The sequence below is a fragment of the Lissotriton helveticus genome, chromosome 2_2 (genome assembly GCF_964261635.1).
Source record: "Lissotriton helveticus chromosome 2_2, aLisHel1.1, whole genome shotgun sequence".
In the NCBI taxonomy this organism is placed as follows: Eukaryota; Metazoa; Chordata; class Amphibia; order Caudata; family Salamandridae; genus Lissotriton; species Lissotriton helveticus.
Window position 1 is genome coordinate 367,321,833 of NC_136060.1, and position 27,004 is coordinate 367,348,836.

Sequence of the window (27,004 nt, forward strand, 5' to 3'; positions counted from 1 at the left end):
GCTTTGTAATCTGCTATACATTTCTTGTAAGCTGTCTAGTTGTCACTTGTTTAAAATAAACTAAGGAATGAGCTGCCAAATCAAGCCAGAAAGTATATTGTTTGAATTCAGTCACTGGGTCTGCCAAGAGAGCAGGTGAGGAATTGATAAGGATCTGTGAGAACTGCAGAAAATGCCAGGCTCGAGATGATGCACAAGAAGTAGAAACGGCAGGGCTGCAGGAGATGTACCTACCAAGAACGTCAAAAAAGATAGCCTTGTGATCGGACCAAGGTAGAGAAAGGGTGTGTACTTTTGATATTGAGAAATTGTTTGAAAAAATCCCTCCAAGAGTGTGACCATATTGGTGTATGGCCTCCATCACCAGCTGGGTCAAGCCTAACGCAGTCATGCTGTGGAGCAAGGCAGAGGTATCACTGCTGGTGGATACCTCCAGATGAAAGTTGAAATCTCCAAGCAAATTGCTGATACCCTGAGCAAATATCGACCACGGGCCAGGTAGTCGGCAGACTAGTAGGTCTTTAAAGACATGATTATGGGACAGTTCAGCACAGATGGACAAGGACATGGCTTCACATAGAGGTGAAGGTACCAAGTGAGCACGGACCTTCTAAGGTGATTTATAAATAACTGCCAGCCCGCCTCCCTTTTTTCCAGTGCAGTCATGTCTGATAACAGTTTAGACATCAGGCAGAGCCGAGAGGAAATTGGGACTGGAGTAGCAATCAGCCCAGGTTTCAGTAACAAATGCAAGTGATAGGTTATGTGAGTCTAAGAATAAGTTGAAGTCAGCACTGTGTGTGATAATGGAACGGACATTGACCAGCACACAGGGTAGAGTGTTATGTTTTTTGGCAAAACTAGTAGCAGGAGGCAGAGTGTGGGTGATTAGACTAGTGGGGGCTGGAAGAAGGACGCTAACCAACGAGTCGGCATGCGTCACTGAGGTCCGAGAGATAAGGGGACAATTAAGCACATTAAACCAGGTCAAATTTACCGCCGTGTAGAGGCTTATCCGATAGCCTGAGAGAAAGCAGTTCAGCCTGAGAATAGAAGGTTTTAGAACAGCTTTCTGGAACAAAAGCAGCCATGGGGCTAGTGGTGGCCATGTCTGGATGCGGACGGGCGCAGACGGGCTTGCCTCTGGAGCACCTCTCGTGTGCCAGTGGTGTGCCTGCTGCACGGACATGCCAAGTGTGTGTTGAAATAAGCCACCATCAATGAGGGGGCATGGCCAAGGGCGTGGCTTGCTTACACCTTACCGTGGCAAGTCGAAAACAAACGGAGAACTGAAACTGATGCAAAATTAGGGTACAGCAACCCCAAACTCTGACCTCAGGCTCCCCTGAGAATGGTAACTACAGGTAAATCAAAGGGAACTAAATAAAAGGTGAGATCAATTGAAATCAATTAAAAAGAAAGGGTGTATCCCCTTCGGAGATGTCGTCCAATAAGCGAGAGCAAGGCACCCCCCAAAATATGGTAGTAAGCTGCCTACTATGAAAACAATCTGAGGAGTTAGACGTGAGTCATTAGCAGCAATCAATGTCCTGCGCACCATTGGTTGTGGCCAGCTAGAGTGCTGTCCTGCTTGAGCACCATTTGCAAGCAGCGTTTTGTTTTCTTTGCACATTTGTGGCTTTTCAAATTCTTGTCACTGAATGAGCCCAAGAGTCCTTCTCATTCTAGTGCTCCTATTCCAGCATTTTTGGTGTGCAAAGCCTTATCTGGTCTGCAGTCTTCTTCGGTGGATTCCTTGAAAGTGTTGGAATATTATGATGTCACCTGGTAGGTCACAACCAAGGTGATGGAATGCATTTTGATTTGAGTGTCCAGTGTCAGTTGCACTGGAGGACTTATGCAGGGATGTATGGGATTTCCTTTTGAATAATGCAACCTGCTTTTGGCAATACAGCAGCTCTTGTGTTTCATTTGCGAAGCTGACTTCTTCAATTGCCACAATCCTCTCTACTTACAGCTAGCTCTGAGGGCCAAGATGAATGATAATTTCCTTGAACAATTTTAAAAGTAACCAGAATAGAATCAGACTGATTTTCAGATCCTGCAAATCATTTATCAAATTAAGCTCCCACCAAGAATCAAATAAGCATAAGTAAAGTTTTTTTTTTAATACAGCAAGATTGTCTAACAGAGCCCAGAGGTAATGCTCATTTGATTTACTTGGAATGAGTTAAAAATCACCAAGCACCCAAGATTCTTGCAACAATATAAGGTTGCTCTCTGTGAATGTTTTGAAGAAATTCTGATGTGATGTTTAGCGAGCGAGCCTATGAACATTCTAGATCAATTGATAATAGTAGGGTAGTGCCTGTGATATTTTTCACTTGGCCTCATATGATGACCACCTCCTTGCAAGTGGAAGAATACTGAGGTAATAAAATGAGGACATCTACCTCTCCATTGCACCTCTCCGCACGAGCGGATGAGGTGCAATCAACCACAATTGGTTGTCTCCAAACATTCCCCCATATCCCGTCCTGAGGAAGACTTGCAGGCAAAGGTTGAACAGCCCAACATGCCACAAGTTGAGTCGAAATGTCGGCAAACATACACCTTTGCACCTGCACCTGCACCGACCCAGGTGCCACAGATGATTACAATCTGTGATTGTACAAATTAATGTAAATAGACCATGTAAAATAGTATTGGGACATGACACTAAGATTAATACGTTTAATCAATCTCGCACTGAATCTTCCTACTTTTTCTTTATTCTGGAAATAATTTCCCCACCCACTTACTTTCGATCACCCCCTTCTTTGCACGTTCCGCTCTGGAGCAACCGTCACAAATGTACAGTGATTTAACTCTATTGAGGAAAATAAATGCTTTGTGTTTCATATGAAGTTTAGTTCCTGCACATCCTTGTTTCATTGTTAAACTTCTTATACTGAAGTATTATTCCTCATGAAGAGCTTGAATTTATTTTTAGCTAAAAAGTAAGAATTGTAAATTGATTTTGCGATTGTGAATGATTGGTTTGAGGACCATTGTTTTTCTATATTGAACGTTACCCAGGTCCACAAACTTGTATCGGGTCACCCCTTACCTGTAATGGACCGAAGTATAGTCACAAGTTTAGGCCAATTCCATGGGGCAAAAAATCTAAGGAGACGGGGCAGGCAGCCCCCGTCCACAATCCTTATTAGGCCCTGGGGAACCCATCCCCTGGGACCAAATACAATAAAAAAGGGGATGGGTCCCTGGGACCTTTAACAGCTAGGGGGGAGGTCCTCCTTTTAATTAAAGTGACAGCCCCAGGGATAGGCCTAATTAGACTCTGGGAGTGGGGCTGTGCACCCTCCTCCCTTTTCTAACATTGGCCCTGAGGGGTGAGATCCCCGGGGCCTCCCAGAGGCTTAGGAAGAGGATCCACATGCCCTCACCCCCCCAAAAATAATCTACCTTTTCCCCCGGGCCCTGTCCATCCCTGGGGGGTTTTTGGGGGGTTAAAAAGAAGTGGGCAGTTGGTGCTTTCTTTTTTTTACATTTTGTAGCAGATTTGAAGATCATTTGCAAAGTTGCAGCAAAATCTTTAAAAGAAACGATTTTGTCTAGGGGGTCTGTATGGGACACCACCAATAGGACTAGGGGGGTCGGGGTATCCCTACCCTGCCCCAATATCTTTTTTTGCATTTGTGTAGGACTCTGGCCTGAGTCTCGAGTCCTAAGATGGCTGCGTCTACTTCCTGATTGATGCGGTGGCAGTTAATCAGATCTCAGCAGTAGATCTGTCAGCTCCGCATATCCTCTGCGGCGTGAAATATACAATTTTGTGGAGCATTTATTGCTCAAAAACTACTGAAAGGATTTAAACCAAATCACAAAAGCAGTCTTTCTGCACCAAGATCTACCTTTCTGCTAAATTTGGTGTTTATCTGTTCATCAGTTTGGGCATTAGCTATGTAGCACTTTACACATATTTCAAGCCTGCTATTGCTGCCAATGTGTGCAGTTTTTAGGCTGCCTTTTTGAATTTGTAAAATTAACCTTTTGCCAGGCCCAAACCTTTATTTTTAGGTCTTGGCCTGATCCAGCGCATGCGCTGGCCTGCCCGAGACATTTAGTAGCTGCTTTTAAAAGTGCTACCTTGCCGGCGACCAGCTTGCTAAAACGCACACAAGAGCGCGCGCGCATCCCCGTAATAGCAAGTTGGTGGCCGGCAGGGTAGCACTTGCGGTAATGCGTGTGCGCACCACTCGCGCACACAACTCCTGCTTCTCCCCCTCCCCCACCTCGCGCGCGGCAAATGCTTGTGTTCTGAATGCCAGACACTCCATTTTTGATGTTGTTGCACCACCTTATGGTTCTTTTTAGTACCTCTTAAACTGGGCTGGTCGTTTTGTTCGCCAGTTGTTCTCTTTGGTTCCCCCTCAGTGGACACAGTTGCTGGGCTTTAACTCAACTAGATTCGGAACCAATAACTGCCAACGCAAATGTCTGTCAGGCTTTTGTAACTCTGGTGAAGACTGAATCCGTCTTCTTCAGTACCCAAAACCTCACTGAACTAGACATATTGAGATGAATATGCTCTCACCCCAGGGATATATAGAGATGTTAACTGTCCATGTGGGGCGGGAGAATTATTTGGTATTCAAATGTGGTAATACTCCCTTTAGGCCAGTAACCATAGGAATGACCGAACTCTCCTCCAATTGAAGAAAGATCTGAAGATTTGCCTCAACACATCTCAAAATCCTCATTTAGTCTCTCTCGATCTTTACGGACATTAGTATCCTCCAACTCTCACTCTGTAAACGATTGCGGATCCATACAATGCCCATTGATCCCTACAGTACTCCACTGCGCTTTGCTAAGTTTGCATAACACAAATATACATGGATTTTATTTATATTGCATGGAAATATACCTTCTAGTTAAGATTTCGACAATCTTAAATAAAATATCATAAATAGGCAGTGCTAGAATGTAGACATCCTCGTGCAGACGTTTTTGACGTTTGTCGCAAGGACAATGCATAGGTTGCCTATTTTTATTACTCCATGAAACTACGTTCTGGCCACTGTAAAAGATCAAGAGTTTTTGCCATGAAGTCCGGCTGACGCGGATGCAAGGTCACTAAGGTCGCTAGGACAACAAGATCAGACTTACCTCTTAGGATTAAGTTATTCCACTCTCTACTTTACGGCAGCGGATACAAGACTCGTGGTACAGTTCTGAATTACATCAGCACCTTCAAATAAAATTGGAAATATATGGGACCATTAACAACGGTGACGCATTCGAGGGCAGGCAAGCCATTTACTGACTTTTTCCCTTTAGCAGCAGTCACTGGGTATGCAAAACGGTTTAAAGGCATGCAGCATAATTGAAAACAAATATGCACTGTTTATGACTCCCACATGCATCAATAAAAGGCACGTCCAATAACCCGATGGTCTGTATTCCATTAAAAAGATCTGCTTCTAAACTGAAAACAACTTGTAAATGTAAACTTCCACTTTCTACTCAATTACCGTGACAAAGTTCAAGGTGGAGAACCAATGTGTACAAAGACAGCTTTTTCCTTAAAAGCTTAGCAGCGCATCACTGATCATTAATGCACCAAGAAGGTAACTGTATTTGACACTAAACTAATTCAAGCCACTTAGTGCACGCCTTTTCACCAACTGTGTAGTGATTTACAAACAGCAAAAATTACAAGATGAAGTCACCATGCACCACCTCAAAACACTCCTCAAATGGACCACAAAGCATGCAACATCCTTCCAACTAAGGAAGGCCGACAGTGAAGCATGCTACCAATCCACTGAAGCGCCTAGGTGCCCAGTCAGAGCAATGAAGCATTTTGAGGGTAGAGTTTAGGTCCACCAACTCGGTTTCAGAACAGTATCTACATTGGACAATGGTCAAACTGCAACTGGTCCAACTGCAAGAACGTAACTACATAGCTTTTCTTCACTTTCCATTGCCCCTTCTGTCTCAGAGTTAGTTAACCTCTACTGAGAAGCTTAGTGCACCTGTATGATGTGAGGAAGGACTTCTACAGCCTTAAACAAAAAAAAATCGCTATGAAAGATCACTTTGCCTCTCAAATAACCAAGGCCAAAAATTCATCTAAAACCCTCTTTAGCATTGTTAAAGATTTTATTAATCCTCCGGCCAGGGCTCCTCAGAACACCGCGAGTCAGGCTCTTTGCGAAGGACTCGCAGACTACTTCCTCGATAAGATTAATAAACTTTGTGTCTCCTTCCCCACAGGGCTAGCCCCCATGCCTCCCCCCACTAGTCCCCCAGAGTCCCCGTCCTTTCTTTCTTTTAACAAGCTCAACCAGGATGATGCTATCAGGTTACTCACCCATTGCAAATCCGGCGCCCCCTCCGATCCTGTCCCCGCGAAACTCATGGGAGAACTGGCGCCTTCACTAGCCTGCTCCTTCCTCTCCATTTGGAATGCCTCCCTCCACCATGGCTTCTTCCCTACCACCTGGAAGGAGGCCTTGGTGATTCCCATCCTAAAAAAAGCGGATGCAGATCCCACTGTTTTTGCTAACTATCGCCCCATTTCCCTCCTCCCTAAACCCGCTAAAGTCCTGGAAAAAGCCGTGCAGCTGCAACTCACGGAATATCTAGAAAACCACTCTCTGCTGCATGGATCACAATCCGGATTTAGAGCCGGATTTAGCACTGAGACGGCTTTGCTGGAAGTATCCGAAACAATTCGGGAGTGCGTGGACAGGGGCGAGGAGGCCATGCTGGTCCTCCTCGACCTGTCCGCAGCTTTCGATACGGTCTCCCACCCTATCCTCCTTGATCGACTTAAACAGATAGGCATTGGTGGCACTGCCTTCAACTGGATCGAGTCCTTCCTCTCGACAAGAAGTCAGAGGGTATTGTTGCGACCCTTCAAGTCAGAGAAAAAACCCCTGTCATGCGGGGTGCCACAGGGTTCTGCCCTCAGCCCCCTGTTCTTCAATGTCTATCTTGCCCCCTTGGCCGACGTTGTGGAGTCCTACGGAGTCAGGGTGGTCTCTTACGCTGACGACACACAGTTGGTGTTTTCTTTCAGGGACCACTCGGACTCCGCATTCGCCAACTTTCGCCAATGCCTCACCAACATCAGTATCTGGATGACCGCTAATCACCTCAGACTGAATGCAGACAAAACGGAGGTACTGTTTTTTAATCAGAGAGCCTCCATCCCCTCCTCTTGGTGGTGGCCCACGGCGCTTGATCCCGCCCCATCCCCCGTTCACTCGGCTCGGAATCTGGGTTTCCAGTTTGACGACTCCCTGTCATGTAAAACTCAGGTCAATAAAGTTACCTCTGCCTGCTTCCTGAAGTTGCGCATGATCAGAAAAATTCTTCCCTATCTCCCCCTGGATTCCCCCCGTACAGTTTCCCAAGCCCTCATCACGTCCCACCTGGACTATGCTAACAGCCTCTATGCTGGTGCCCCCCAGTACTTGGTAGGCCGGCTGCAGATTGTCCAGAATGCTGCAGCCAGACTGATTGGTAACATCCCCTACCGCCAATCTGTTTCTGCTTATCGGAGGGAACTCCACTGGCTTCCAGTGGCCAGCCGCATCCAGTTCAAGGTCCTCACCCTCACCTATCGAGCCGTCAACGACCGCGGACCTAACTATCTGAAAAAACGTGTCTCGATATCCCGCTCCACCAGATCCTTGAGATCCAATGACCTTCGCCTCCTGATCTCGCCCCGTTTTAAATTATCTAGAATGGGTGGCAGAGGGTTCAGTGTCATTGCTGCCAAACTGTGGAACTCCCTACCTATCGAGCTGAGATTCTGTCCCTCCGAATCCATCTTCCGAGCCAAACTCAAAACCTGGCTCTTCTCCGGACTTTGAGTCACTCTCCTGCTTCTCCTTGCTCTTTACTCCCTATTCCCCCTGGGAGGCTCAGGATTTTAGCGCCGGGACACCCCTTCGGGGGTAGCTGCGCGCTCTATAAACTACATAAAATAAATAAATAAATAAATACAGCCCTTTCCTTCTTAGAAGATAAGACAATATGCCGCAAGACTTATACCAAACAGCATTCGGCACTAACACTGTGGCGCATTCTGTAATAGCCCTGGACACACCCGAGTGGCGTTTCTCTCTCCGCTCTCTGCAGTTTTGCTAATGCCAATGTTGGCAGTGTTACTACTGAATTTCGACAACTCAGCTTGGAACTACTAGATCTTAGAGTTACTTGTGCATCACAACATTTACCACTCCTCGTGCCATTGAGCCATCAATGCCCTTAACAGCACCCCTGGCGTTCCATGTCCCTCCCACCCTGAAGGTGGTTATAATTCAGAATTTAACTGAGGAAAGTAGTTTTTGGATGATTCAGACTCCGAGATCTGAACAAAGGGACATTTTTTGCCTGCCATCCTTCTTCATCTTTTTTTTTTGCTTTTGCCAACAGCCGTAGTGCACCTGTTCTCATCTTCCTCTGAGCTAGTGGCCAAGAAAGGTGCATGGTGCGTAAGGTGTGGTTGCTTGGAGGTTGTCAATTGTGGGCAATCATTCTGCTTGACCTGAGTTAAAGTCAGTGGCGGACTCAGAAGTGGTGGAGCTCGTGAGTGCTGTTCCCTTGAGGATTACCTCTCATTTATGGAGTGATCCCTGTGGCGTTACAAACTTTTAAAGTACATTTTAAGCAGGAATTAGCAGAGTCAAGTAGAGCAATGCAGAGCGAGATAGCAGTGGAGCTCAGTGTGTTCTGACAAAAAGTGTTTTACACTAGATTTTAGAGCATTTCCAGATAGAAGACTACTTCTAGTCATGCACTGAGAATAATACGGTTCATGAACCTACCTTCTCCGGAGAAAACTTTAGTTTAATGAATATTAGTTCTCTACTGTATTAGATGTTATTTCTTTCAGTTATTGGACCCACTGTAAAACTGAAGAGCATTATATGAATTAAAAAGCATTGGCATAGCAAATAGGTCTCGCCTTTGGGACCTTATAAGTGTTTAGCCACACAACAGTTGATGTTGTTGCACCAAGGATATTGTGCAGCATATCTAAATACTTATTACGTCCCAAAGGCAATACCTATTGGCTATGCCAATGCTTGTTAATAAATGTAAATCACCCCTGTGTAGGCCCTGGACAGCCCAGAGGGCATGGTGCAATGTATTTGAAAAGTAGGACACATACTATTAAGTCTTACATGTCCTGGTAGGGAAAGACACTTAAATGTGTTTTTCACTACTGTAAGGCCTACATCTCCAATAGGAGCAGCCAGATATACCCAAAAAAGTGCTATTGCTTCCAAGCGCTATTTTATCATTTATTCTTTAAAAATGAATATCTCAACAACTTCTTATTGTATTTTTTGTTGTTTTGGTCTTGTTTTATTTATTAACAGATTGTCCATTTTTCTAACCTGGTGTGGAGTCTTTTTTGTGGTGTTTTCACTATGTCGCTGTTTGGAGTGTTGCAGAAATACTTTACACATTGCCTCTTAAGTTAAGCATTCCTGCTCTGTGCCAAGCTACCAGAGGGTGACCACAGGATCATTTAGAGTGTGATGTGACGTACACTGACTAGGATTGTGGTTCCGGCTTGGACAGGGTGTATACTTCTTCTAACCAGAAACACAATTTCCAACACGTGGCCTCAATTGACGAATGCTCATGATTGCAATGGTTTGACTTTGAATGAAGTAGTAACATCACTACGTTTTTTGTCATTGTACAATAATTAGAACAGTTCTTCTTTGACACGGAAGCACTCATTTGTACCTATACCAGGTATCTAAATGTACAACACGATTATCATCGTATCCAATATAAGCAGGATTTTGCTTGCTGACATAGTTCGTGGAATTGATGCATTGTTCTACCACACATCTACAGAGATTAATTCAAACGTATTATTTGGCTTTTGCTGTCATTATGCAACACGATCTGTCTGCTTTTGTGGCACTGCTTACCATTGTTGTGATTTCTGATGCTGCTGCCTTGCATTCTTTTAAGTGCAGATGCCAAATTTCTTAACCTTCGCACAAGGTGAAATAGTGATGGAATGTTATGTTCATACAGAATGAAAACACAGATGCGGCTATCTGCTATCACCATGGCAACAGCTTCCAAAACACGATTACTGGCTAGCTCGTGATAATAAAAAAATAATCTTTCATAGCCTGCTAGGAAGGCAGTAATGACTAAAGAAAAATCCTGCACACCATATAACAAGATTTAAAAAAAATATTCTAATCAAAAAGTTGTAGCAACATATAGTTCAACCTGCAACTTTCCAAATATATATAAAGGCCGGAGTGAAAAGTAGTTAAATGAAGAAAACTGGTTCTGTCAGAATAGAATTCATTCATCAAATCAGCCTCAACTTGTTAAGAGGACAGACAGAATACATATCATTAAGGTGGACATTATTTTACAGCAGACATTTTATGAAAGGTCCCTTGCTTTCAAATTGCATACAAAATTGACTGTTACAGGGTCCTCATTGCAATCCACGCCAGAGGATACTTTTAAATACTGGATTTACCGTTGGCAATAATTCTTAGGTGACCTCTGAATATGAAGTTATATGGTAAGCTAAGGTGACCAGATTTTAAAAAGCAAAAACCAGGGCATTTCGCTTATGGAGGACTGCAAATTTATATCGACCGAGGGGAACAGAATGGCAGCGCTCATCAACGTAGACCAGGCACTGGGGAAATAAATAAAATGCAAATTGTAACTCCATTATTTATAACTGGTATGTAAATTGCTTGAAAAAAGCAGGAAACAGCCTTTACACCGAGGTTTTTACCTCGTTGTGCCTTTTCCATGCATTTTTTAGCACCCATATTTTTACCACGAATATGCATTTACATCGCATGCCAATACCACGCATTTAAGGTAAGTTGAGGTTGTGGGGGTCTCCCCTCACAAATACATTGTTGTTAAATCTAAAAACAATGCGTGGTATTGGCATGCGTTGTAAATGCATATTTGCGGTAAAAACTTGCATGCTAGAAAATGCATGGCAAAGGCATACAATGTATTTACCTACGTTGTACCGTCGTACAGCCCAAAAAAACAGCTGCTAGCTAGTCCTGCTTAGGAAAACGTAACAAGCATTTACAATGCAATGGTCTCGGCATTATTAAAGGTAGAGCTATTGGCATTGCTCATGACATTTTTTTGGGGGTGTTTTTTTTTTTAAATCATAAATAAATGGCATTGTCATTTACATTGCCAATAGCATAATCGTTAAATAAATGGCATTGTCATTTACAATGCCAATAGCTTAATCGCTCACAAATGCATGACCTATTGCATTTACACCCACACAGAGCCACACACACAAAGCCACCCACACACACATACAGAGCCACCCGCACAATCTGCACTCTGCACTCACAATCTGCACTCAGCACTCACAATCTGCACTCTGCACTCTGAATCTGCACTCTGCACTCTGAATCTGCACTCACAATCTGCACTATGCACTCACAATCTGCACTCTGCACGCTGAACTCACAATCTGCACTCTGCACTCACAATCTGCACTCTGCACTCTGAATCTGCACTCTGCACTCACAATCTGCACTCTGGACTCACAATCTGCACTCTGCACTCTGAATCTGCACTCTGCACTCACAATCTGCACTCTGCACTCACATTCTTCACTCTGCACTCACAATCTGCACTCTGCACTCACAATCTGCCCTCACAATCTGCACTCTGCACTCACAATCTGCACTCACAATCTGCACTCTGCAACCACAATCTGCACTCTGCACTCACAATCTGCACTCTGCTGCTACCCAGCGTGCTAAAATGATAACAGATCTTTTGCTAGAAACGATTCCCATCCAGTTTAAGTCAGTGCAACTCCAGACATACTCGTGTGATATTAACACCATATAAAAACTGAGCATGCAACTCCAATAGTCATGCTAATGGGTGCTTCAAGAGATGTGAGCCTCGTCCGGAATTAGCCAGCTGCTTCAGTTGCCAGTGCAACCAGAAGCCTAGCTGACTGCTATCCTGTGTTATCAAGGCGCAGTATGAGTTCTTTATGCAAATCCAAGCATTGCATTCAGTGGCCAGGGTAGAGCGCTCCTAGACCAAATCAGTGATAAATTATGCATCAAACAGTTCCAAGACGGCGGATCACTGAGATATGTACAGAGCGACCATCTTGCAATGGTATTGTGCAAAGTGCACCATTGATCTGCTGGTATGGTTAACTTTTTATTGCAAGCATGTGCCCACCTTTTTAGACCGTAATGTTTGCTTTCATCCATGCTCATTCCTTGCATTTATCTTGCATATGCTTGTGTTGCTTCGCCTCTCAGCACTCAGTGATGTCTGGGTGCCTGAGGGCACACTTATCACACAACAGAGTTGTGCCGCGAGTCGAGGCACCAAAGACATCTTGTGCTGATCTGTTACTGACATTTATTTCTTGCAGTCCTGGCACAGCGTCAATCCGGTCATCTTCAGTTCGAACATTGTTTCCTAGCACACTGTTATAAGTATAGAATAGTATAGAAGTATAGAAGTTATCTGACAACATCTGCAGTGGAGTGCATCCAAAGGCACGGAAAGAAAAGAACGCATGTTTGTGCACAGGAGTGGTGCTTATATACAGCAATGGGGTGGGGGCTGAAAGGACGAGCAGGCGGGGAGAGGCGATGTCAGAGGCTTCTGTGAGCTCCCAGCCTGTTGTTTCCAGTGGTGGGGGCTGCATTGAGGAGCAGGCTGGGAGAGGCGATGTCAGAGGCCTCTGTGCGAGCTCAGCCTGTCTTTTCCAATGGTGGGGGCTGCAAATGGAGCGGTGCGGTCAGAGGCCCCTCTGAGATCTCCGCAGGGCATTCCTGCGGTGGGGGCTGCAAAGGGAGCGGCGCTCCGAAACAAGAGTGCGGCAGAGTGCGGGGTGGTCCGGTCGAGCGGGGGGGGCTCAAGGCGCAAGGCGATTGGGATGAGAAGCAGAGCGCTAGGGAGTCGCGTCCACCATCATGGCGAGCTTCAGGCAGAAATTGCTGCCTCAAAGCTCAGAATTTTTCGGAATCGGGCGTGTTTTTATGTTTGAGTGACGGATGACGTCACAGGTAGAAAGAAGGCAAAAAAACACGCCCCCGATTCCGAAAATTACCGGGCTTAAAGGGAGTGATGCCCCTCTCCTCCAATATCTGGCCTCCGTTTAGGAAGCCAGCCAATGGAGAAGAGGGGCGGGTTCCAAGCCCCCTAACTCCAAAACATAAAATCTTCGGGACTCCGCCCACTGCTTCGCAGTGCGACGGTCTCTCGACCTAAAAACGTACCTCCCCCTGTTTTCAGTCGATCATCTCTGAAAACCGTGCACAGGGCCAAATTTTCCGAAATTCATCGGGATAGCTGGTGAAACCCTGGGGATGTCCCAGCAAATTCGGGATACCCGGTCACCCTAAGGTAAGCAGAATTTATACATGTAACATGCTAAAATGCATGATGTTGACTTGCTACTATAACATTTCAGATCCCCAAACACTAATCGACAAAATAAGCAAAGGGCTTTTAGACATTTTATCAAATAATGGGAAGTCTGTATGGCAACTAGAGTGGGTCTTCATTTGCAAACTAGGCACTTTCAGTAGTTTTGGTGATTTGCATGGCTGTCATGACCCAGGCTTTTTTATTTATTTATATGCATATTTTAAGAGTCATTTCACAACACTCAAAAAGACAGCAGGGCCATATCTTTTGGAGGCAGTGGCACGCTCTGTTAGCGGTCCCAGGTGATTCACACCCTTGCAATTGTGTTGGTAGACGGTTCTTGAATGTTATACTTATGAGCTGACATTGCATAGATCAAAATCAAGCGTAATGGTCGAAGCTGCAGGTAAGCCGGCTTCACAGAGATTGATTGAAATACATTTATTGGCTTGAAAAATGTAAGTCCATAAAAATGAGTCCTAACAACTCAGCCACCAAGCAGCAGCAGTTGTCAATGGATCAAATGTGCCTGTTCTAATCAAAAAGTCAAGTTCTTTGCTCTAGACTAATCCCAACACAACCCCCCCTCACACACCCACTTGAGGTACAAAGTGTGATTTCACTGTGGGACTTAACCACTGAAAATGACACAAATAAATTCTATTCACAGTTAATCCATTATAACAAAAAAAAACATTTCATGCATCCTACCTCTCTCCCTGCCCTCCCAACAAAATCAACAGATGCTATGGATGCTGCTTTACTCAGGGTGGTTAAACTTGGCAGTTCTTTGCAAAAATAGAAAATCCCAAAAAGAAATCTACCAAAAGTATGTGGTTACGTTTTGGTCTGCACTCATTAGTAGTGTTCACCAATCACTGTACTGCTGCTGTCGACTCGTGGATGTCACCGCTGTAGCTGTCGCACTGCACCTCATCAAGAAAAGCGCCTCGCATCCACGGAGAAGTGTGCCGCCGTCAGAGCTGCTACCGTCGCATCTTGGATGTCGCCGCTGTAGTTGCCACATTGCGTGGAAGCGTCTCGCAAATGTCGGAGAAGAGCGTCGCAGCCAAGGCTGTTGCCGTCGCATCGCTGAACAAGGGTTTTTACCGCTACAGTTGATGCATCGAACCGAGACTTCTCGCATCATCGGAGAAGCATGCCGCATCTGGAAGATCTTTATGTCTTCATTTCTTTGCACCGGAACTTTGCTGCATCTCCATCACTGCAACACTTTTGTTGTGGAAGCGTCACGCATGGCAAGGTACATTGATTTAAAGTGTTGCATCTTAAGAACGGAACTAAGCTAAAACTACAATTTTAAGTATAGTATTGTGGATTTTTGTCGTTTGTGGGCTTGCGTTAAGTCTATATAAAGAATACTTATTTTTAATATGCAAATGTGTGGTGTCCATCTGTAGTGTTGTCACTGGGTTACTGTATGTGGTCACAAATGCTTTACACACTGTCTCTGAGATAAGCCTGTCTGCTCATGCCAAGCTACCAAGAGGGTGAGCAGGGGTTATTTTAGGAGTGTACCCCCTTACCCTGACTAGAGGCAAGGGTCCTATTTGTCATCAGTACCTACCTGTGCCATCTAGAGACCCCCAAATCTAACACAAAGTAAAAGGAATTGCAATTGTAAATGTCCTTCTCCACTACCTCCAGTTGAGCAAAGTTCCTGTGACCCTTACCCCTAGAAGCACCAAAGAAAAGACCCCTTTGCTGGTCTGTGGTTTGCAGCGCACCACCCAAATCATATTTCTGATATCCTCATTCCAGTTCAGCCCACTTTAGAAAGCCAACTGGATTCTCCTCTTAAATACTTGATTAAAATGTTCCACCAGGCAATTAGATCTCGGATGATATTATACTCCTTCACTACCCAGAAAATCCTTAGACAGCTTGAATGCCAACTATTGTTGTCTTTTACAGTCTTCTCTGGAGCACTCTCCTTTAGAAATTCGATTATAGTCTTTTAAGTGACATTGTCCCCATATTTCACAGATGAATAGAGATAAAATATTACAACATATTGTTAAGGCAAGCTACCCTTAATCCCTAAATTGTATTGCTTACAACTGGGAATCTCTATTGACTTGACTGGTAAAGACTAACCCTGGGCGAAGAACTACGCTCCGTTCGCGGAGCTTGCGGAGTTTCGGCAGCTCCGCGTTCCGCGGAGAACGCGTAGCTGTCGATAACTCCGCGATCCGGTGCGTAGCGTAGTTCTCGCGCGCTGAATAACATTATCGCGTGCGCGGCAATGGCTTACCTTCGTTCTGCGTTCGTTTTTTCCTGGTCGCTTGTGCCACCATGTTTGGAAACACTCTCGCACAGTCCCGTGCGACTGTGCGAACGCGATAACGTCATTTTGATGCGAGATAGCGTCATAAGGATGCGCGAGGATGCTTTTTGGTAAGATCGAGTTGCCGAACACGCAGAAACTGCATTCTTGCACAGAATAACTCGCGAGCATGTTAAAACCATAATAAATTACCATTTTGGTTAGGAAAAAAAAGCAAAAAACCTTAAAGTTGTACCTTTGGCTTTATTTTTAGGGGGGAAGGACCCCTCTTTTTGTTTCTACTCTTGTTTTGCAGAGTAAGGAGGAAGGGCTCTTGAGTTTACAACTTCCTGTTCCTGTCCACCAGGCTCCTCCCAGTGCTTTGTCCATGTGGTGCTCACTTTCCTTTGGATTTTGAGCTGGAAGGATCACTTTCTGTCTGTGTTGGCTGCATTACTGATTTACCTTGGATTTAATGAGGACTTTTTGAATTGGAATTCTCTTTTTCAAGTAAGTTTGTGTAATGTATGAGTGATGTAGACTTGTGCTTGTTTGATTTGATTTTTTTTTTAACAACAGTATTCAATCCTGGAATGAAATTATTGATGGAGGCCTGTACTTTCATGAGGTCCCAAATTGTAGTTTTTTTCTAACATTGCATTTTGTGGAATTTAAAATGTTTCTAATTTTTAAGCCAATATGTGACCCTAGTACCCCATGTAGTTAGTGTGTAGGCATGCATGAGTTCATTGTATTAACTTTCTGTGGTTGGCCTGGCCATGTGTTGGCGGCCATTTAATGTTTCCAGCCACTTTGCTCTTGCCATAGGCCTCCAACCTTGTGGCCTACTCTGGCAGTAGGCCATAGGTACTACTCATAGGGTCATGAAAGTTAATCAACTGTTTTTGTGGTGTACCCTTAATGTGAAAAACATGGATGGCTTGGATTGATATAGAAAATGTTATTTTTATGTGTGGGGTATTTCTGGTTTTGGGTGTGTTTAAACTTTAAATACTCTGTCAATTTCTGCCATTAGGTAACCCTAGGAATACAGCTTGGGTAGTTTTGGTAACTTCGCACCATGTGAGCACGTGAACTTACATTTTTTGTCTTGTTCGCGCACTCAATGTACTTGCTCGGGAACGCGAACACGACTTTTTATTCCGTTCGCGCTGCCGAACATGCCGATTTAGCATTCTCGCGGACAATATGTCCCGAGTTGCATAAAAGTTTCTCAAAAATGTTGCAGGTCTTTCTTGTGCACCTAAAAATTCCTCATTTATGTTATGTTCTCATTTTGGTAGTACTTTTCTCTTTTTGGAGCATGGACCACTTCCATTTTCTCTCCTCTGTTATTTTTTTTTTTTTTTTTTGGGGTGGGGTGACCAATTTGGGCGGTGGTGTGGTGTGTCCATTTTCTGAAGCAAAGCATTGTCCCTTTGCCATAGGCATTATTGTCTGTCTTCTCTTTCTTGTCATGTTGTTGTTGGTGGCCAGGCCATGTGGTGGCGGCCATTTTGTGTATGCTTCCTTTGTGATTTATTTTGCCATGTTGTTGTTGGTGGCCAGGCCATGTGGTGGAGGCCATTTTGTAAAGTTGTCCATGTTGTTGTTGGTGGCCAGGCCCTATGGTGGTGATCTTTTTGTGTATGCTTCCTTTGTGATTTATTTTGCCATGTTGTTGTTGGTGGCCAGGCCATGTGGTGGAGGCCATTTTGTATATACATCCTTTGTGATTTTGCCATGTTGTTGTTGGTGGCCAGGCCATGTGGTGGCGGCCATTTTGTGTATGCTTCCTTTGTGATATATTTTGCCATGTTGTTGTTGGTGGCCAGGCCATGTGGTGGAGGCCATTTTGTATATACATCCTTTGTGATTTTGCCATGTTGTTGTTGGTGGCCAGGCCATGTGGTGGCGGCCATTTTGTGTATGCTTCCTTTGTGATATATTTTGCCATGTTGTTGTTGGTGGCCAGGCCATGTGGTGGAGGCCATTTTGTGTATACATCCTTTGTGATTTTGCCATGTTGTTGTTGGTGGCCAGGCCCTATGTCGGCGGCCATTTTGTGTGTCCTTCCTTTGTGCTTTTGCCATAGGCATAGGCCTCCAACCTTGTGGCCTACTCTGGCAGTAGGCCATAGGTACTACTCATAGGGTCATGAAAGTTAATCAACTGTTTTTGTGGTGTACCCTTAATGTGAAAATCATGGATGGCTTGGATTGATATAGAAAATCTTATTTTTATGTGTGGGGTATTTCTGGTTTTGGGTGTGTTTAAACTTTAAATACTCTGTCAATTTCTTCCATTAGGTAACCCTAGGAATACAGCTTGGGTAGTTTTGGTAACTTCGCACCATGTGAGCACGTGAACTTACATTTTTTGTCGTGTTCGCGCACTCAATGTACTTGCTCGGGAACGCGAACACGACTTTTTATTCCGTTCGCGCTGCCGAACATGCCGATTTAGCATTCTCGCGGACAATATGTCCCGAGTTGCATAAAAGTTTCTCAAAAATGTTGCAGGTCTTTCTTGTGCACCCAAAAAAACAGAATTTGTCATTTGGTTGTTGTTTTGGGAGCCTGGGCAGGGGTTTCTTTGTATGTGTTTTTGCGGTGTTATGTTTACAACCTCTGTCTTAGCCATGGGCTATTTATTCCTTGCACATTAACCTGTCATGTGCAGCAGGCATCCTCGTTTTTCTGTCCATATTGGTATCTATAGGCCTGCTTCACTTTATTGGTTCTTTCTGGACTTCATGTGGCCTTTGAGCTGTGGTGCTGCTGGACTGGTATTATTAGTCTTCTGTTTTGTCTTTTATACATTGACCTGTGTGTCTTTCAATTGTTCATGTTGCCTTACTGCTTGTTTGACTGATGTTGTTCTGCCTTCTTTACTTGTAGGTGCACAAAAAAGACTGAGGAGGTGCTGGTTGTTTTTTCATCCATCGCTCGTTCTACCGCCAGACGGACTTCCTTCAGTTGTACGCCACGTGTGGTGTGTGACTCATCTGACCAGACATCTCTGCAATTTGTGCTGCTGTGAGCTGACTGACATCAGAAGAAGATGGGCCCTAAGAAAGCTACCAGGTCCTCCACCACAAAGAAAGTTGCTGCGAAGAAGGAACAGCAGAAGGAAGTGTCACTTAAGTCTGGTATGGACCCCAAAACCTTTTTTGGCACCCCAAAAGGTACGCCTGCAGCAGCGGGGTCTGGGGTGCAAGCTGGGACCAGCACATCTGCATTAGTGGGGGCAAGCCAGCATCCCAGGGCCAAGCACATGATGAGGGTCGAAGAGGTAGCCAGCCTTCTGCTTGCGAGCAGTGATACTGAGCCAGAACTAAACTTATCGCTGTCTCAAAGTAGTACACAATCCACGCAAGATGGAAGTGCTCAACAACCACCGCCAGCAGTAGATGTTCAACAACCACAACCACCGCCCGCAATAGGAGTTGTTCACCCACAACCACAACCACTTCCCGCAACAGTTGTTGAACAACCACAACCACCGCCCGCAACAGTTGTTGTTGAAAAACCCCAGCCCGCAATAGTACTTCCTCAAGAACAACAACCACCATCTCCGCACCAAATAGTAGTAGTTGTTCCTCCCGAAGTCGGGGCAGTTCAGGAAGTAGAGCCTCCTTCCGAGCAAGAAGAAGAGGAAGCCACTTCTGTAGGTGATCTATTTCCTTCGAATTCACCAAGGGAAAGGAGGGTTAGTGCATCGAGTTCTTCGCAAAGCATCCCTTCCGATGACCTTGATACGGATTGGCAGCCACAACTATCTGCGCATTCAAAGGAGAGACATCCCAAGAAGACCATGCTAGGAAAAAGGAAGTTTCCAGGCAGGCTTGAACTTATGGAGGTCGATGTAGGTGAGCAGGATACTGCTGGTGATAAAGACGGGTCTGACACTGTCATCATCACAAGCGTTATTCCTGGTGCAGAGGATGTAGAGACAAACATTTTCACCCTATCCAGAAATGCTGCAATGACTGATGAGCAGGTACCACGCATAACTCCTACACACTCAACACCCACAGTAACACCAGCTCCAATTTTTTCAACAGCGAAGGCCCGGCAGCATCCGACATCCAGCAGAAGCGCCACTTCAACAGAAGGAGGTAGTGGCAGTACTAGGACTGAGCTGTCCCATAGTGAAATTCCACAATCCTCCAGTCCATCCGGCATTGGCAGTGGGTCCTCCTCTTCCTATGGCAGGAGCCAATGTTAGTCGTGGTAAGCTTGGTACAAACTATGGGACTGGAGGCCAAACGACCCATTTGAAAAAAACACACGTGATCAGGTGGGAGAACCACCTTGCAAGCTTAAAAAATGTTAGCACTCCTGTTGGTGGGGATACAGTGGTACAAGGTCCACTCATGGTTGATCAGGAGGTAGAAGAAGAGGGAGACGATGACCTTCTATCTAGGAGTGGTACACAATCGACCCCTGTCGCCAGCACTGGAGTGGTAAAGACCACATCCTCCGCATCTGCAACTTCTCAGTGGCACCAGAGTCAGCTGGAAACACCAAGGAGTGCAAAGTCTGCGATGCAAGGTGGTCCGTCTAGCACAACTCAAAGACATGCAAAGCAGCTTACCATTCCTAGCATGTTAAGGCAGGAGGGAAAGTACGAGCGGAACCACCCAGTAGCACGTTTATACAATGCCAAACTTGCGAAAATGTTAGCACTGGACCTTCTCCCATTTTCATTTGTTGAGGCTTTTGGATTTCTGGAATTAGTGGCAACCCTCTGCCCAAAATGGAACGTTCCCAGTCGCTACTATTTTGCCCGAGTGGCTGTTCCAGCACTACACCACGATGTGCTGGAATTGATTGGGAAAGCCTTACAACAGAGTGTTGTCCATTGTATCCACCTGACAACAGACATGTGGAGCAGTTGCGATGCTACAGATTTCATGTGCATCACCGCACACTGGATCTCTTTTGCAGGTGTTAAAGACAAGTTAACTTCAGGCCTCCGTGACGTTGCTGGAATTTTTAATGACACGCGCAGACATGCAACTATAGCCATGTTTGGTATGGACAAAAGTCATACTGCTGAAAACATTTTGTCTGACTTTAATGACAAGGTCTTTGAATGGCTGAAACCAAGAGGCCTTAAGATTGGTTTTGTTTCTACCGACAATGGCAGTAATGTAGTGAAGGCAATGAGAGAAGGACATTATTTCAGGGTACCCTGTTTGGCACACTGCATAAACTTAGTCGTGCAAGACTTTCTGAAAAATGAAGCCAAAGTCAGCAACATAATGGCCATCTGCATAAGAATATGCACGCACTTTAACCATTCTTTCAAAGGACGGAAGCTGCTACGGGTCATTCAGCAAGAGCATAGGTTGCCAGTCAAAGCACTGATACAGGAGGTCCCAACACGTTGGAACTCAACTTATTTCATGCTTGAGCGTCTCTTTGAGCAGTACATCCCACTGAATGCTTATGTCATGTCAAGAAGATTAGGGGATCCTACTGTTAATCTTAAAGCCCTGACCATTGAGATGTGGCAGTGGGACCTCATTAAATGCATCACAGAGATGCTACAACCCTTTGAGGTCTTCACACGTGCAGTTAGCAGGGAGGACTGTACTATGGGCCAAGCCATCCCATTGTTGTACATGCTTGAGCAACAGGTGAAGGAGGTCTGTGAAACATACGAAGGTGACGAACAAAAAGTTGATGCATACACCTTAGCCAAGGGCTTAGTCAACCGCTTGTGTGAAAATGTAAGGCTCAACAATATTGTGTCAGGTGAACATTACATAACTGCAACAATCTTGGATCCACGGTACAAATTATTTGTCAGCAGTAACGAAGTAATTCCATTTTCAGATGAGGATGTTGACAAGTACAAAACTTCCATAGCTGCGGAAGCTAATGAGTTAGAAACTGAACGGCTGTTACTTAAAGGCCTGCCACTGCCAGCCCAGGCCAGTCCAAGTACTCCTGACGCAAGTTCTTCACAGCGTGAGAGCAGTGCGTCTGCTTTCCAGCAGGCACCAACAGTACCAAAAGCAGCACCTACACGATCTGATTCAGCAGACCCAACCAAAAGCATAACTGCTTTTTTTATACAGAAAGGGATGGGTAAGTCCGTTGCTGTTGCAAAGGGAAAAGAGGACCAGCAAAGCCGAGCACCAATGAACATTGAGCGGATGGTTCAGGCCTATCTGGATGACACAACAGAGGTGTTCATGGAGCAAAGCCCATTGGTCTATTGGTATGAAAGAAGGAGACAGTGGCCAGTGCTGAGCAGGCTGGCGATAAAGTATCTGGCTTGTCCTGTAGCCAGTGTCTCCTCTGAGCGGGTTTTCAGTGCTGCTGGTGCCATTGTCACATCGAAAAGGACTAGTCTCTCCCCCAAAAGCGTGGAGCGGCTGACAATGATAAAAATGAATCAACGCTTCATACCACCAGACTATCAAGTACGTGAATCACCGCCGGATGAAGAAAGCGAGTGTGAAGAAGACGTCCTCACTACTGGGTTACATGACCTACTTCTGTCTGAACGCACAGAGTTTGAGGACGAGCTCCTCTTCCCTGACAACTAGGACAGGTATGTTAAAGGAATGATGCAATGCATTGCATAGGATTGTTTAGCCGACTCTGAGCAAATGTGCATGGAATTAAAGTATACTAGTAGTAACTTCAGACTCACGTGATGGGCAATTTTCCCATGTTATTTAATAATATAAATTATTTATGCACTTGTGACCCTACTACTACAGGTGCAGTCAGTACTTAATTTATCGTTCGTAGTGCATGTTCATGTTGCACAACGTACATTATTTGGTGAAACAGTCCCCCCTCCACCCCCCCAACAAACACAAATGAACTTCAAATGTTTTCTTGTGAAAATAATATCTTTGTTTTATTTTTATATTTTAATAATGATAATAGAAAAATAAAATATATAACTAATGTAACCCCCTGACCCAGAGCTGTCCCTACCCTCCCCTAACCCCAACCAAATTTCAACCCAAATGTACACCCCAACTCCCACATCCCACCCACCAACAAAAGGATTAAAAAAGGGGCAAAAAACAGGGTCCATTTCAAAGCCGGCGGGCTTTCAGGTGTTTGTCCACCAGTATCTTGACACGCTCCTCTAGACCGTCCTCCTGCTTCTTCCGCTCCTCCTCCAACTTCGCTACCCGGCGGAGAATCTTTGCTTTGAAATCACGGCACCTACACTTGCATGCATGTTGTTGTTGTTGTTGTTGTGGGGGGGCCGCCGAAGATGTAACAATGCGGCGGCGGGCGGCTGCCTGACCACGGCGACGTAGTCCTGCAGGCTTGGGGCCCGGGGCATTGGAAGAGGCAGCAGCTGCTGCCGCCGCCTCCTCCTCCTCCTCCTCGGCCTGATCCACCAGCCGGCGGTAGGCCTCTACAATTGCCTGCAGTTTCCGCTGCCGGGCCCGGACTGCCAACTCCTTCCTGGTTGGTTTTTGGGAAGGAGTAACTATAAAGAAAGAAACAGAATTGTTAATCCAAACTCCCCGCAAATCAAGAACACAACATTGATTCAACACATAGTGGGCGGCACAGTAGCACTAGCAAGCAAGCTGAGTACCAGAAATTGTGTTGCGTCTATCTTGAACATTCTACAGCCTCTATTAATTTGTCGGACTTTTTGTCACGGCTTTATGCCTGCCCTATTAGCATGGGTGTACTTCAACGGTCACACACATTAGAACGAACACCTGTCTTTTACATATCTCCTTTTGTTCCGGGAAGGCGGGAACACTCTCAAAGTAACATTAATTAACAGGGGGCAGCTAGTAGCACATGTCTAGTAAAGACTATAATACTTTATACCGCGCAACAAACCTTATTTGGTTTGTGTTTCACCAGCAACGACCCATGCACCCAGTCGTCCCCTCCTTCCCTTGCCTTTGGGTTTGCCCAAAACACCGCAGCTGCTGAGACTATCCACTAACCACCGGTATTGGGTGTGTCTCCCAACCACGCTGGCAGCTGTGTTTTCCCCTTTACATGCTTTAACAACAACCCATGCATCCGACTGCTATCAGGCACTTGCATTACTGTAGTGGTAATGCTTAGCATGCTAATGACAAGTAAAGGTAACATCATATATTTTCCAGTAGAGTACAGTGAGAAAGTTTTCCCCTCCCACCAAGTAATGCAGATCACTATTGAATGTAACTTACCATCGCCCGCCGCTGTTGGCTCCCCCCCCACTGCTGCTGGTGTAGGTGCCTCTGTTCCTCCTGTCCCCGCCGGGAGCGCTGAAGCAGCGCCGCTGTCCCCGTCGGCACTGGTCGATGGTAAGGGTTCTGCACCTATAAAAATAAGTACGCCTTTTTAGATGGATGCACAGCCCCCTTTGTACTTGTTCACCAAGAATGGAGTTCTTCAAAACAGTTAAGTCCAACGTACGTAATCAGTATGAGTCCACATTGCATAGTACAGCAGAGTCACTACACATATTATTAGCATTCATTGTTATGGTATGGTACCCAAGCTCATCTCATCTGTCCTGCTACTCTAGTCCTTGGAAATTGGAAGTGAACTATGTAACCTTTGTACATCAATGTATCCAGTTTTGCGCATGTGTTAACTCGCAGCTTGTTGCGCAGTACGAGAAGACGCTCTGGGGCAACACATCATTGTTCAATGCATACACCTGAAGAGGTGGGAAAGTAAAAGGGCCCGTATTTAAGTTTTCTATGTGGATTGTGGGATAGAGTTTGCTTACAGGTTACAACTTCTTTTTAGCATGGCTGCATAAAACTGGCATAAATGTATTTAATACTGTCTAACGTGCACCACTTTTGTCATTATTTTTCGGCAGGTGAGAAGATTGCCTTCTACGAAGCGGACATTTCCATAGCTTACAAAAAAAGAGGAATATCTGACCAGTATACGTTGGTGAGAGGTCTCCGATAGTTGCCACATTTCCCTATTGTGCACTAGTAGCTGTACAAATGTTGATTACTTTATTATGCCTGTTTTAACTCTGGATTTTTTCTGGTGGGCCCTTCAACGTATTGGACGGAAGCACTTAAAAACATTGATGTTACTTACTTACTTCTAACAAAATAAAGCTTTTGAATGACCACTTTGACTCTGAAGTTTATTTTCAGTGTCTGTTGTCTTAGAGACTCACACGAGTGAGTGAGCAAAAGGGGGTTTCTTAGGTAACGGTTTGTGTCCTAAAAGCATTCGGCATCTTGGTATTGGGGTTCAGGAGTGTGATTTGAACAATAGACCAATGACTCAGGCCATATAGGCTGACGTTCAGTGAATTGTGCGTTCCTCAGAGTTCTGTGACTGAGGTGTAAGTAAGGTCCAACCTGCCTATCAGTACCAACAACATCCAATTTTCGTGTGCATAGTTACATAGTTGTGTAATATGTATATAACTCCATAGGAGATAGAAGAATACCCACAAGACTAGTAGTGGTATACTAACGTTTACAAAAATACTAGACAAACATCATTCTGGATGCCTACTTGGTTGCTGTCAATTGACAAAGCACTGCAGACACATTACAGAGGAAAAAACAAGCACTGTTGGACTTACTGGGGACAGCAGCAGGATCCTCAGTAGAGGAGCTCTGTGTAACTGGTGGTTCACCCGCCGACTCGGTCCCTGTATTCTGCTTGCCCCTGGGTTCTGTGGTTCATGTAAAAATTAAAATAATAAACATAGATAAATACATTGAGTGATGTGAAACATAGACATAATTGCAAATCACACTGCTACAGTGGAACAGAGCCGGAGGCAACAAATCCATGCCAGGGGCCGCAACGCAAATATGTATCCATCCTTAGAGTATTATTAAATTAAGGATATCTATTGGTGCGGTGGCCCCTGAAGTTTGGTGCCCCTGTGCAGTTGCACAGCTTGCACATGCCCCCTAGAGCCGGCCCTGGCTGAGGTAAGAAGAACAAAGTAACGTTAGCATTCTTTGCAAGAAAAGGATTCCATTCATGCAGAAGAGAAGGCCGTGAAAAAAATGCTACAATATGCAAACAACGTACAATTATCCATCCACCGTTATTTCACTGACGGACAAAGGAAGGACAAGACTCTATTAATAGCATTAACTAACTTCAGTTCTCAGCAATAAAGAAAATCTCACATCAATAAACAGCAACAGCTAGCGCCAAGTTGAAACAACACGCAAGAGCCAGTGAAGAACAAGAACACTGTCATACAATGACAGTAGATATACCGGAATACATCGCAAATGTAACTAGGGGCAACAGTCATCGCGTTACTTATTCAGCCAATATTTACAAAGATACAATAACAATATTTATACAACTATATATATATATATATGTATATATATATATATATATAATCTATATGTATATAAATATATATATATATATATATATATATATATATATATATATATATATATATATATATATATATACACACTTTATTTTTGGGGTAGCCACTCACCAAGACCCACAACCTCCACACCAAGCAGGTCCAACAGGTCCTGCTCCCGGTCCAAAATGTCGGCCCAGCGGTGGGACAGCTGATGGTGGGTACGCCGGATACCGGAGCAGCGGAAGACTGCACGGCGCACCTTCGCCCACCGCCGGAGACGCTCTTCAATGTGCTGGTATCCGGAGCCGGGCCTGCCGCCTGCTGCCAAAGTCAAGGGGAGGTGACGTTGGATAAAAAAGACCAGGGCGGCCAACTCCTCCTCCCCAAAAAGTTGGCGGGGCGTCACTCCTGCCGGGCGCATTCTGCCGCAAGGCAGCCTGGTTTTTTTAGGCACAGCCGCCTTGCCCTTTGAGCCGCCGATTCTGCTGGCACCCTTCACCATGGTTCTGGGTGGAGGGGAGAAGGAAAGTTGAAGACAAAAAGGTTAGGGGAAGAAAGAAGAAAGATAAAAGAAGGAAGTAATATAAAACAAGAGAAAAGTTGCAAAAAAAGTGGTAAAAGTAAAAATAAAATGAGAAATATACACCTAGGCACAGACAGAAATAGGTAAGAAGTAAAGAAAGTTAGAAAAACTGAGGGAAAAGACCAGGATGGAAGAGATAGGAGTGAGATGCTGAAGTAGGCCCAAAACCATAGCCAGAGTGTGAAATCGAAGATGGCTCTGCCCGTCGCGACCGCCGCGGTAAGTTCGCGCGATATTTGACGCGATCACGCACTTTGGCAGTGCGAACGAGAAGATGAGTTCCCGAACATGTCTAACACAACGCGAACACGTTACTTGTGACCCGGAACCGGAAATAAGGGAACGCAAGCGGGCGGGACAAACCTCATTGAGTAACTTAG

General features: G+C 45.0%; 2 long non-coding RNA genes across 2 annotated transcripts; one reads left to right on the plus strand and one right to left on the minus strand.

The window, feature by feature from the left end:
- The first annotated feature begins 21,423 nt into the window (after positions 1 to 21,423).
- On the plus strand, positions 21,424 to 24,809 carry LOC144821841 (uncharacterized). The gene is made up of 2 exons (XR_013608465.1): positions 21,424 to 22,285; positions 24,545 to 24,809. It is a non-coding gene; the product is annotated as an uncharacterized LOC144821841 (long non-coding RNA).
- Positions 22,528 to 25,343, minus strand: LOC144821842 (uncharacterized). The gene is made up of 3 exons (XR_013608466.1): positions 25,277 to 25,343; positions 23,901 to 24,032; positions 22,528 to 23,191 (listed from the first exon to the last, which is right to left on the minus strand). It is a non-coding gene; the product is annotated as an uncharacterized LOC144821842 (long non-coding RNA).
- Positions 25,344 to 27,004: the final 1,661 nt, after the last annotated feature.